The sequence below is a fragment of the Cricetulus griseus genome, chromosome 2 (genome assembly GCF_003668045.3).
Source record: "Cricetulus griseus strain 17A/GY chromosome 2, alternate assembly CriGri-PICRH-1.0, whole genome shotgun sequence".
Lineage (NCBI taxonomy): Eukaryota > Metazoa > Chordata > Mammalia > Rodentia > Cricetidae > Cricetulus > Cricetulus griseus.
Genome location: NC_048595.1, coordinates 445619508 through 445631656, shown reverse-complemented (window position 1 = coordinate 445631656; position 12149 = coordinate 445619508). Strand labels below are relative to the sequence as shown.

The following is a 12149-nucleotide window of genomic DNA, read 5'->3' as shown; positions in this document are numbered from 1 at the left end:
TAGTGGCACACATACAGAGCCATCAGCTCTAACTGAACTAAAGACCTACACAACAAGAAATCGTGCCCAGTGCTAGAAACACAGCCAACTACATAGGGTTAGTGAAGTGACAGATCTTGGAAAAGAATAACCAACTCCCACTTTACCAAACGATGATAACCCATAACTACATTCTAGATATTTGTCATTTTGCCTACTGATAAGTGTAGTTCTCACCCCTAATTAAGGAAACTTCTCTTTGCAACAGATGAAGATCAGAATTCACACTCTAGCATCCACATAACAACCTGGACTTCTGCAAATACCTGTAACTCCAGCTCTGGGGGTATTCAATGCTCTCCTCGGGCTCTGCATGCCTACACACACCTCTTTACACATGGACACACACACACACACACACACACACACACACACACACACACACACACACAAAAAAATCTTTTTCTTAGCAAAACATTTTTCCAAAGAGTGCTTGTTTCCTTCAGTATCCCAATGCCTTCCCCAACCAAGACCTCAAATTTTCAACTGAAATCCCAATCGCTACATGTTTTAACCAGAAAAAATATACATTATTTATTTTTCTTTTCATGGAATGTAACCTGTATAATAGTCTAGAATACTTACTATATTATGTAAGCCTCTAATATAAATCAAAAAGAAATTTTAGATCTAAATGAATACATTAGGGAGAAAAAACACTTGTGTCTTATTTTGTTTTGTACTGTTGTGATAAAACACTGACAAAAAAAATACTTGGGAAGGAAGAATTTCATCTTAGAATGCCTAGGTCACAATCCTTCATTGAGGGAACACAAGACAGGAATCTTGAGGCAGGAACTGAAGCAGAAACCATGGCTTGCATGCCATGGCTTGCTCAGCATACATTTTTAAAGACCCCATAGCCACCTGCAGCAGGGTAGCACTGTTCACAGTAGACAGAGCCCTCCAACAACAACCATTAATTTGAAGCTGAGGCTCTCTCTGCCCAGATGACAAGCTTGTGGGTTGGGAGTGTGGTGGGACCAGCAACTAACCAGTACAACTTGAAAATTGAAATTTTGCCATACTGGTGTTTATTATATTTCAAAAAATAGAAGGAAGGGCTTTCATCAATATCGGTCTTAAGATTCTATATGTTTTCTACCTACCTTTTTAGGATAAGGGTGAAACATCAAGAAACAAAAGATTTTCCATGGGGCCTTTGATATACTGCTTTCAGGATTAAAATAATAATGCATGTTAGAATTGGAAGAGGGATAATTCTTTCTACAGCATACATAACTGAGGATTGGCTTAATATCCCTGCTTGTTAATATCTAGGTCATTGCATCCCAGAGTCAATTACTTATCACATGGCCACAAGTGTAATCAAAAAATGAGTACAGCTCAACTCTTTTTATCTCAAAAGTGGAAAGGGAAACATAACAACAGTGTGGAGGGCAAGCCAGGGAACAGCACGTCATATACCAATGCAGCAGAGGACATCCCCTCAGACTCACTAGCACCCCTGTGTTTTGCTATCTGTGTTGTATCTTCCCAGGGTTAGAACTTGTGTTGTTGAGAGGTACCCACTAGAGATTACTCAGGCTCAGGTTCAAGCCAAGAGAAAGTCTTTATTAGTCGACTGGCGGCCACACTAGGTATTCAGGACTGAGTGAAGTCCCAAGCCTTTCTCAGAGTGGGTTTTTAAGCACAAAAACCACATCCTGGGTTGACACACCTCAGTTATCGAGAACTGTTAGCCAGAAGTGGAACCACAGAAGCCAAAAAGCAAGGTTAGTACTTCTAGGGGCTTTCCCAGAACTGTAGACTTGGATAGGTTAGGTCTTTGTTTTCTTTGGGCAGGTGTTGCTGCTTATGCTGGGTTCCATCATGTTTCAGCTGTTAAACCTGGGAGCATGTTATAGTATAACTCAAGGCTGTATCATGTTCTCACATGTTAGTGTATCTTAATTTTCTACAGTTTGACTTAAAGAAACAAACTCTCCTTGATTTACTTCCAACATCATGAAAGTTTTTTTTACCTACGTTTGTCACTGCAAAAGTAGTATTATGTAAAAATTTCCAGAATACTAGTTAAATCACTGGTGTTTCTATAGTTTTACATTTAAAATTAAAAACTTGTCAATATCTATTTTAATTACATAGTTATTTTAGTTTAGGTGAGTATTTGGTATTATTTAATTCATAGTGAGAGAAATAAAAGCCTGAATTACAAGACATGGATTTAAAAGAAAAATGTCCCCAGCCTTCAAGCCTTCAATGTTTCTACCCCATCATCAGAGATACCTCTTACTGCAGTAGGGTGGTTAACCTGGGGCAACCTGCTCAAAGGTTGGTCTCTCTCTCTCTCTCTCTCTCTCTCTCTCTCTCTCTCTCTCTCTCTCTCTCTCTCTGTGTGTGTGTGTGTGTGTGTGTGTGTGTGTGTGTGTGTAGTGTGAGTCCCTTCTCAATCCAGGGCAGACCTACTGAGCAATTTCATCCCCGGAGATTAGGTTGTTGTTCAGTTCATGACGTCATCTGTCCTTTCTCTCTGCTCATCCCTACTTTCTTCCTGTCTCTGAGGCTCACCCTGTAAAGATGCCTTAATAAGTGGCCTGTATTCAGATATGCATTTTACAGTCTTCAGTAATTCTCCTGTTTCTACCCAGATATCACCCTGCATTACCATTGTCCTTATTTAAGAAGAAAAGAATGTATCAGAAACCAGCTTCGTGAAATGATACCACATAAACTAATGCCAGTCTCTCTTCCCTGAATGCATCCCTAATTCCCTCTAGTGATTTTCCTGAAGCACTCCTTATTTACCCTGGTGGAGTTATGATTTCTTTTCTTCCCTTTCAGATAATCTATCAGCTCTCTAAATTTAGCTATCACATGCTCATTCATGCTTCCCAAATCACAGACGTACAATTCATGTTCTTCAGAGGGACTTCTCTCCTGGCCACACTCTGTGTGAGTCCAGCATCTCATAGAACAAATGATAAATTCCAGTTATGCTATGTGTCTTTAGTTTGTAAAAATACAGATTGTCTTCTCTGATTACCCATATGACTTTTGAAGATTTGCACATGAAATTATTTGAAGACTACCATTTAAATTATCTGTTGCATCATAATTCCATGCACACATCATTTTGTAAATAAGTTATTAAAATATATAACTGAAATATATGAAGCTATTTCATCTTCAAGTCTTTGCTCCAATTTTTATACTACCCTCATATGCAAAAGTCAAAACAACAACACAAATGAGAGCCAGGCATGATGGCCTGCAATCCCATCACTGGAAGGGCTAAGGCAAGAGGATTAGCATGTGTTCAAGGCTAGCCTGGCCTACAGAATAAGTTCCAAACCAGCTTAGGTGAAGAATAAAACTGTCTCAAAACAACAACAACAAAACCATAATAATACAAACAACGGTTAGCAGCTTCTTTTGGGGACATGGCTTTATTGGTTTAGTAACCAGTTCATATGAATTAAAACTTCAACAAAAAATCTTGATTTATAGTCATTATAAAGATAGTCAGACAAAATCAGAAATGCATTTTTTTCTGGTTGTTCAGCATTTTCTGTCTAAAACTAAATGCCCCTTGCTATCATTAAGAATATAGCTGGCCCCTGGCAGCAGGACCACAATACAAACCTGGTACATGAGCTAGCTTGTTGGAACCCATTCCCTATGGTGGGGTGCCATGCTCCGTCTTAATGCATGGGAGAGGGGCTTGGCCCTGCCTCAATCTATTGTGTCAGACTTTGTTGACTCCTCATGAGAGCCCTTACCCAAGAGGAGGATTAGACTGGGAGTGTGCTGGTGGGGAAGCAAAGGGGGACAGCAGGAGGGGTGAGAGGGAGAATTGTGGTTGGAATGTAAAATAAAATTTAAAAGAATCAATAAATTACACTTAAAAAGGAATATAGTACCGAATCAGGTCCTCAGCCCTGTAGTGGAGCTTGCTTTGACCTATCCTCACTCTACCTCGGTTCCCTGTGGGTTCTGATGAACGTTTCAGAGAACAAGCTTTCCTCTCCCAGCCCTCCCTGTCAGCAACTTATACCTAGAAACACTCTCCAGGGGATCTGGTCTCGCCACCAGGCTGGAAATCAGGTAGGCGATCTAGACTCTCCTTCCACTCCTCATTACAACGTTTCCACTCTCATCCCCAGCTCTGCAGCAGACCACTTGTAGAGGCCAGTCTGCTGACTACCTCCAATCCCTGGAAATCCGGTAAAAACCTTACAGCAGACCCGAATCCCCTCCTTTCTGTGGACCCTCTCAGCTGCCCTTTCCAGCCCATTTCTATCCCATTGTGTCAGCTGCCAATACCTAGAAATCCTTTCCGCCTGCGATCCACAGGAGCCACACAGAACCTGGACTCGGGTAGGTGATTTTCAGTCACCTGTCCTCCAATGCGTTCCCTCACGCCCGGCCCTATAGCATACTGCTTGTAGGAACATCTCCTCCCACCCCAGCTCAGGCCAGTAGATTCTGCTGAACTTCCTGGCAACTCCAGCTGTTTTTTTTTTTTTTTTCCTTACTTTCATTATGTCCGCTGAAGGTGCCTGGAAACACTGTGTATTTGGGACCCCGGCTGTCCACATTGGGCTGGAACTCATGTAAGTGATTTTTCACTTCCTTCCTGTCTTCCATTAGAATCTTTCCAGTCTTATCCCCAGCTCTGTGGAGCCTACTTGTAGGGCATATCCTTCCACGTTACTCCATTCCTGAGAGACTCTACCAATCCCTGGAGAGGATCCAGCTTTCCTCTTCCTGTGACTCTCTCATCCCTCCCCCACTTCTTGTTCATCCTGATTCCTTCCTGTCAGCTTCTGATACCAGGGACTCTGCGTGGCCACACCAGGCGTGGACTCAGGTAGATGGGTTCGCGCTGTCTTTCCTCTCCTCCATTACAATGTCTCACTTCTCCACTTCAGAAAGTCAGACCTGCTTACAGATGACCCTCCTCCCAGCTCCATTTCATTCACTGGAGACTAAAACCCTTGGTCAGACCAAGAATTCCCTTAGCCATTCCATCCATCTCTCTCCAGATAATTTACGACCTGACTGCAACTTACTTGTAAGGTCCCCTCTTCCCATCATACTTCGAGTTCCCTCTTGATTTGAACAGGATTCCCTACCCTTTCTCCTGAAGCCTTACTCAATCTTTTCTCCCAGCCCAACTCTATTCTTCTCTGCCACCCACTAACCCTCAGAAGCACTCCCTCCAAGAAAGCACACATACACAAAATGCCCTAAGATCTAGAAAGGGAAACAGAAGCCAGTGAGTGCGAAAGCACCCCAACCAAGTCAAGACCAGACAGCAACCCTTAAATCACAGACATACCAACCTCCCATGCCTAGGCATAGGAGAGCAAAGACACAATCTTCAAGGGTGAAGACAGAAAGTCTCCACAGAACCCAGTAGCATGATAGCAATAGGCCCTGAGAAATATAGTACAGCTGAAGCACAAGATAAGGGCTTCAAATTAGCAGTTATGAATATGTTCAAGAACCTGAAAGAGGATATGGGTGAGTCCCTTAATGAAGTCTGCAAAAAGCACACACAGTGGAATGAAACAAAGAAAACATTTCAAGACATGAAAGCAGAATTTAACAAAGAAATGGAATTTTTAAAGAAAAATCCCAACTAAGCTATAACTGGCAATGAAAAATATTAAAAAAGTCAAACATAAAGCCAAGGAATAAACTTCAGCAGCAGAGCACAAGAGACAGAAGAAAGATTTTCATGCATTAAAGACAAAGTAGAAGAAATGAAATCATCAGTCAAAGAAGATGTAAAATAAAAAAATCCATGCACAAAACATCCAGTATCTGGAACACTACAAAAAGACATAATCTATGAATAGTAGGAATAGAGGAAGCAGAAGAAACCCAAGTGAAAGGGGGAAAAGTATTTCTGTAACCTAAAAAAAAGGGTGTGCCTGTCAAGGTACAAAAGCGCAGAATATACCAAATAGAAAGGATCCAGGGGGAAAATGCCCACAACACATAATAATCAAAACACCAAATATACAGAACCAATAAAGAACACTAAAAGCTGCAAAGAAAAAAACAAGTACCATATAAAGGCAGACTTATTAGAATTATTCCTGACATGTTGATAAAAGATAGAGTTGAAGACACACAAATAAGTTCACAGGACTATAGATACCTGACTTCTCAAAGATAGAATACAAATGGTTAAAAAACTCTTACAGAAATGTTCAACATCCTTAGTCATCAGGTAAATTCAAATATAAAAACTTTGAGATTTTACCTTACAGCAGTCAGAATGGCCAAGATCAATAAAACAAAGGCCTGCTCATGTTGGTGAGGATGTGGACTAAGGGACGCACCCATCCACTGCTGGTGGGAGTAGTACAGCCACTCTGGAAATCATTGTGGCAGTTCCTCAGGAAACTGGGAATATACCTACCTCGAGACCCAGCTGCACCACTCTTAGGCATATACCCAAAGGACACTACATCCTACTAAAGAGATGCCTGCTCATCCATGTTCATCGTTGCTTTATTCAAGATGCCCAGAAACTGGAAACATCATGGATGTATATCAGCAGATGAATGGATAATGAAAATATGGTGCATTTATACATCAAAGTATTATTCCATTGTTTTAAGAAACAATGAAATCACAAAATGGCATGTAAACAAGCCCATTCTGAGTGATATAATCCAGCTGTAGGAGTCAAATACGATATGTATTCTCTTCTATGTGGAGTTATGTTTTGAGCCTTTGTAGACATACTACAATCCATATAACCACAGATATTAGTTGTGGAGAAAGAGACTAGTGGGGGAGAAAGATCTCTCAATGAATAAGGAAGAATATACAACTAGGGAGTGACGTGGGGAAATTGGTAAAGGGGGTTAATAAAGAGGGTGAGGAAAGAGAGATATAATGAAGACAATACAAGAAGGGACGGTAACGCTAAGGACCACTTGAGGGGTGCTAAGAAAATCTGCTATAGAAACTCCCTATACATATACACACATGATAAAAATCCAAATGTAATCACCAAATAACAGGGAATATAATGCCCTCTCTAGACATCCCTTGCCACCAAATGAAACCTATAGATCCAGGAGAGGATTACATCTAATTGAGTAGTTGACCAAACGGGTCCCATGGAAACCCCCAAACAACTCAGGCTGTTGCGGAGGCTATTGTTTGCTCTCTACAAACTGAGAGCAATGCCCTATTTGCTGATAATGCCTACATATCTAATTGAACATGAGGAAATCCTACTGGTGGCTAACTACAGCTTTCCCCTTTACTGACCAGAGTTCTGCACACTACCAGAGGAATAAGGTAAACACTAACCCTGCTCCAAGCCCTGGGACCTACAATGGTTTTCTGCCTGGATGATAAGCTGTTGCAGTAGTGCCTCAAAAGTTATGGGAGTAACTGACCACTATCTGATGGCAATTAAAGCCCACTCCATGAGATGGACCATATTTGTGATGGTGCTTAGGTGCCAAGAATCTGAGATTTATTAGGCCATGGACCTAAGGAAAAAATATTGTTCTACCATAAGAATATAACAACAAAATGCTTCCTAATGTCATCCTGCCATACCCATAGATCACTGTCTTGCTCTGCCGTCATCAGAGGAGCCTCTTCCTACATTAGATGGGAACTAACAGAGAGACTGACAACTGGACAATCTGCAGAGAATCAAGGACCTTGGAACACTCATCCCTTAATGGAGTGTCTTCATCAAACCCCTTTCCTTAGGATTCAGGGAACTATGAAGAAGGGGTGGGAAGATTTTAAGAGCCATTGGGATAGAAGACACCAAGGCAACAGTGCCATCCAGACACAACAGGACCGATGCACATATGAACTCACAGAGACCAAGGCAGCATGCACAGGGCCTGCACATGCCCAAGCCAGGTGGGCTCCCAGCACTGCCAGGGGAAGTGGACATGAGTACACTCCATTAATTCAGAAACTATCTCCAATTGACAACTGCTCACAAAGGAAAATTAATTTTTCAATGGTGTCTCACTGGGTATAAAAACTACACTTATGTATGGGCTCCATGCCCAGCAGTAGATAGCCAACACATGACAAACTCAGAGACATTTTTGTCTCATAATACCTGCAAATGTCATTATTTTATTTCTCCTTATGGCTTAACAAAATTACCATGTGTATTTTATCACTATGTGTCACATTTTCATCCATTCTCAAAATTAATCTAGGCTGGATTCGTTTTCTAGGCACTGTGAATAGTGTAGGGATGTACAAAGGTGTGCAAATATCTCTGTGATGTGTGTGAGTTCTTTAGGTGTATATGCAAGAGCGGTACATTTTGATAGTATGGTAGTGTCATTTGCACTTTCTTTTTAACACAATTAATTATTGATTCTTTGGGAATTTCATACCATGCACCTCCCAGTCCCTCTGTATCCTCCCCTCACACCTGCATCATGCCCCCAAAGAAGTCCCCCAAAAAATATCAATTAAAAACAAAGCAAAACATACACACTAAACCACCTCACTCCTCCATCTCTCCAACACCTTTTCATTCATCCTAGCGGCATTGGTGCTGCAGTGTGTGACGTGGTATACCCTTTTGTTCCATCAGCTCACTCAGAAAATGTTCATTGCAATGAGTCGTGGGTCTGGTTCAAGTCCTCTGGCACACCATCATCACTGGACCCGCATCAAAACTCCTGATATTTTTCTGTTGCCCTGAGTCATGGAGATCCTTCAGTTATCTACACAGGACCGGTCCCTTCATGCACTTCAGCAGGAGATAGATGAGGGTAAACGATGGGGTGGGCCAACCCAAGGCGCAGGATGTGGGTCTGAGCAGTAGCTGAGCTGGTTCTTTTGCTTATATATTATGGTTTTCAATTTTGTGATTTTGGTGGGTTAGTATGTATGTATGTATGCATACCTCTGCAAGTGTGTGTGTGTGTGTGTGTGTGTGTGTGTGTGTTTCATGCTTCCTCTTTGTTTTGTTTTCTGTTTCCTTTGGTTTACTGTTTTGTTTTGCCTGTTTGTTTTCTAAACAGAAGAATGTATTGAGTTGAATGGGTTGATAAAAAGGAGAATTTGAGAGGTGAGGGAAGGGAAATAGTGATCAGAATATTTTATATGAAATAATACTTTCAATAAAATAGAATAAAAGAATATAGCACAACCATTAATATAAGCTGGCATACAAAACCCAGTTCTTTTTATAATTTTATTTAAATTAGGAACAATCTCATTTTGCTTATCAATCCCAGTTCCCTCTCCCTCCCTTCCTCCCATGCCCCCCACCACACCCCCATCCCATCCCCCATCCTCTCCCCAGGGAGGGTGAGGCCTTCCATGGGGAATCATCAAAGTCTGTCAAGTCATTTGGGGCAGGGCCTAGGCCCTACCCAGTGTATCTAGGCTGAGAGAGTATTCATTTATGGGGAATGGGCTCCCAAAGTCCATTTGTGCACTGGGGATAAATACTGGTTCCACTGACAGAGGTCCCATAGACTGCCCCAGCCTCCTAGGTGACACCACGTTCACAAAACCCAGGTCTTTCACATACCACTGACCACTGGAAGAAAGTGACAACATGAATCTTTGCTAAAGACGACTTTTAAGTGTCTGGTTTATGACACAGTTTATTAATCAAATCTTTTACCCTAACCCATGAGACAGAAATACACCTATCACTCTCAGTGTTTATGTTTTCATTTTTAGACACAAGTAGTAGAGTAGCCTAGACTCAGAGAGAAGGCTGTCCTTCTGTAACACGGTCCTATGAAATGAATTATATTTGCCTTAATATATATTTTTGTTTAAACCTTTGTCTTGTATTTTGGTATACCTCTGTTCTCAAAAGTCATTTGAATGATATTGTTCTTTAATTTTGCATCCCTTACTTAAAATTCTCTACATTCCTCACTAGATTATTAAGTTCCTTTCACATAGTAAAATGTAGCCCAATAGGGATCAGTCAGTTGACAAGATCATTCAAGCATTTCTGCATTCTCAATTAGCTAAGAAATTTTGATGTATCTCATTTTTCATCCACTGTGAACACAACATCTTTCAAAATATTTTCCTCGGGTCAGAGTGTAAATTTACCATAATAGCTAGCCAATTTTTTTATAATTAGATCATATGGGATTTAGGCCTCCTATTGCTTTGGTTGCATGTGATATGAGTAGTTCTGTTTGAATAATGACTCAGGGAGAAAAAAAATAATTGAGAAACTGACCTTGGCATATTGCAAAAGAAAGCATGGAGGCTTTTGACAGTAGAAAAGCTTCTAATTACTAGATGCCCGAAATTCACAGGGAAGAAGTTATAGTTGTACTGGAGGCTGACTCTGCAGTTCAAATTGTTGAGTGATAACTTTGGGTTGAAGTATGATGTATATTCCATTTTGAATGATTTATGAGAAGTGTAACACAGTAATTTAGGAAAGAAAGTATATTTTGGAAACTATGTTTTCTGTAATTAACAATTATACCTTAAGAAACCAAATGAAGACACCGGGTAAGTAACAATCCCAGGCACAATGGTGGGTGACACAGTATAATAGGAAACCTTTGGGGAAGGTTGGGTTAGAGTAACTATTTGCAAAATGAATTCTGAATGCAACTATGATAAGTAAGGTCAGACACATGTGGATTAAACTGTCTGTTTGTCACTTACTTGCCTAATGACCTTGTGCAATATATTCTCAGTTTTAGGGAACTCTTCTGATTTAAAAGTGGGGACAAAAGCATTGGTGTGTTGCTGCAATTGAGTGATAAAACATGTAAAGAACAGTCCAGAACCTGGTGCAAGGTAACTAGTAAATTGCTGGGATTTATTGGCCATTCTTGGATGGCTAGAATCAGACAGAATTTACAGGAATGTTTTAGATCAGACAGCCTTGTAAAATAGTTCCAAGTCATATAATGAAATCCAAGATGAAAAGAAGCCATAAATTTTTAGTCTTCAGGGCATCTTTCTCCATCTTTTCACTCTCTGTCTTAAATAATAACTTCTGCTCACTTTGGGGGAAGTTCTACTTACTCTAAGGAACTGAATTCTATAATAATCTGTCTTACATTTTTACTGAAATATTTTTGAGGACTACATATGAGAACATGTCAATAATTCAAAATCTTTCAGGAGAGTTAGGCAACTTACTTTGTTCCAATTATGTGATTAACGATTTCCTTGTCTCTGTAGAATGATCACACTTCAGGCAGTTGACACCGACATCTGTCACCACAACAATGCTTGCTTTGCATGGTAGCCAGGAACATACAAGAGTAAATAGACACATTTCATGCTTGCCTTTGTGCAACATAGAAAACCAGAAATAAAATCCAAGCTTCCAGAATCATCTAAAACCATCAAACATATACAATGAAGAATTGCAAGGTCCTTTTGCTGTGTGCTAGTTTTTACATTTAAGAACTGTTTTGTTGAAGAGATGTTACATATTTATTATGCTCCTACTAAAAAGAAAACCTAAATTAGCTTAAAATCTTAAAAGGTTATATTTTATATGAGCAGAAAAAATCATAATGTTATTATGCTTTGTATAATTATTGATTGTATGTTTAAAGCTTGGACAAAGCCTAGAAATTGTATAGTAACAAGAACTATACTTGATGATGTCTACTAGTCGTTATTGTTTCTGATTAGTGGAGCATGAGTTAGTCTGATAAAGTTGTTCTAATTAATATAATTATTAAGTTCCAACAAAACAAAGGCAAGAAGCTATTCTAAGTTTCTGCTTTGGGGGCATTCCACTAAGCTGGAAAGCTCAGATTGTAAAGGCATTTGTTACCAAGTTGACAACCCAATCTCAAGCTCCCTCCATGACCCACATAGTGGAAGGAGACAACTGCCTACAGCAAGCTGTCCTTTGACCACCATATAATGCATCACAACACACACAAAGAGAAAGAGAGAGAGAGAGAGAGAGAGAGAGAGAGAGAGAGAGAGATGCAAACACAATTAATTAATTAATAAAATTATAAAAAATATGTGAAGTTCTAATTTTAATCCAAAAGCTAAACCTTCTAAGAAATGAGAAAGGGAAGTTTGTTTCTCAAATTCAGCATTTTTTCAGTGCTATATTGACAGGTATCTAAAGCATGGGTGATCTATTAGTCATTACATAACAGGTA

General features: G+C 40.1%; 1 long non-coding RNA gene across 22 annotated transcripts in view; it reads left to right on the top strand.

Moving 5' to 3' along the window:
* The window catches only part of LOC103161041, a 114913-nt gene that overhangs the window by 37964 nt on the left and 64800 nt on the right, over positions 1 to 12149 (top strand). For 5 of the 22 annotated variants that reach the window (XR_003481628.2, XR_003481640.2, XR_003481629.2 and 2 more), the window contains exons 3-4: positions 8612 to 8792; positions 10707 to 10809. The exons of 11 other annotated variants lie outside the window; for them this stretch is intronic. This is a non-coding gene — a long non-coding RNA (uncharacterized LOC103161041). Of the gene's footprint in view, positions 1 to 4166; positions 4381 to 4558; positions 4617 to 8611; positions 8793 to 10706; positions 10810 to 12149 lie in introns of all 22 variants that reach the window. 6 more of the 22 variants (XR_003481632.2, XR_004768755.1, XR_004768756.1 and 3 more) reach the window with 4 other exon arrangements.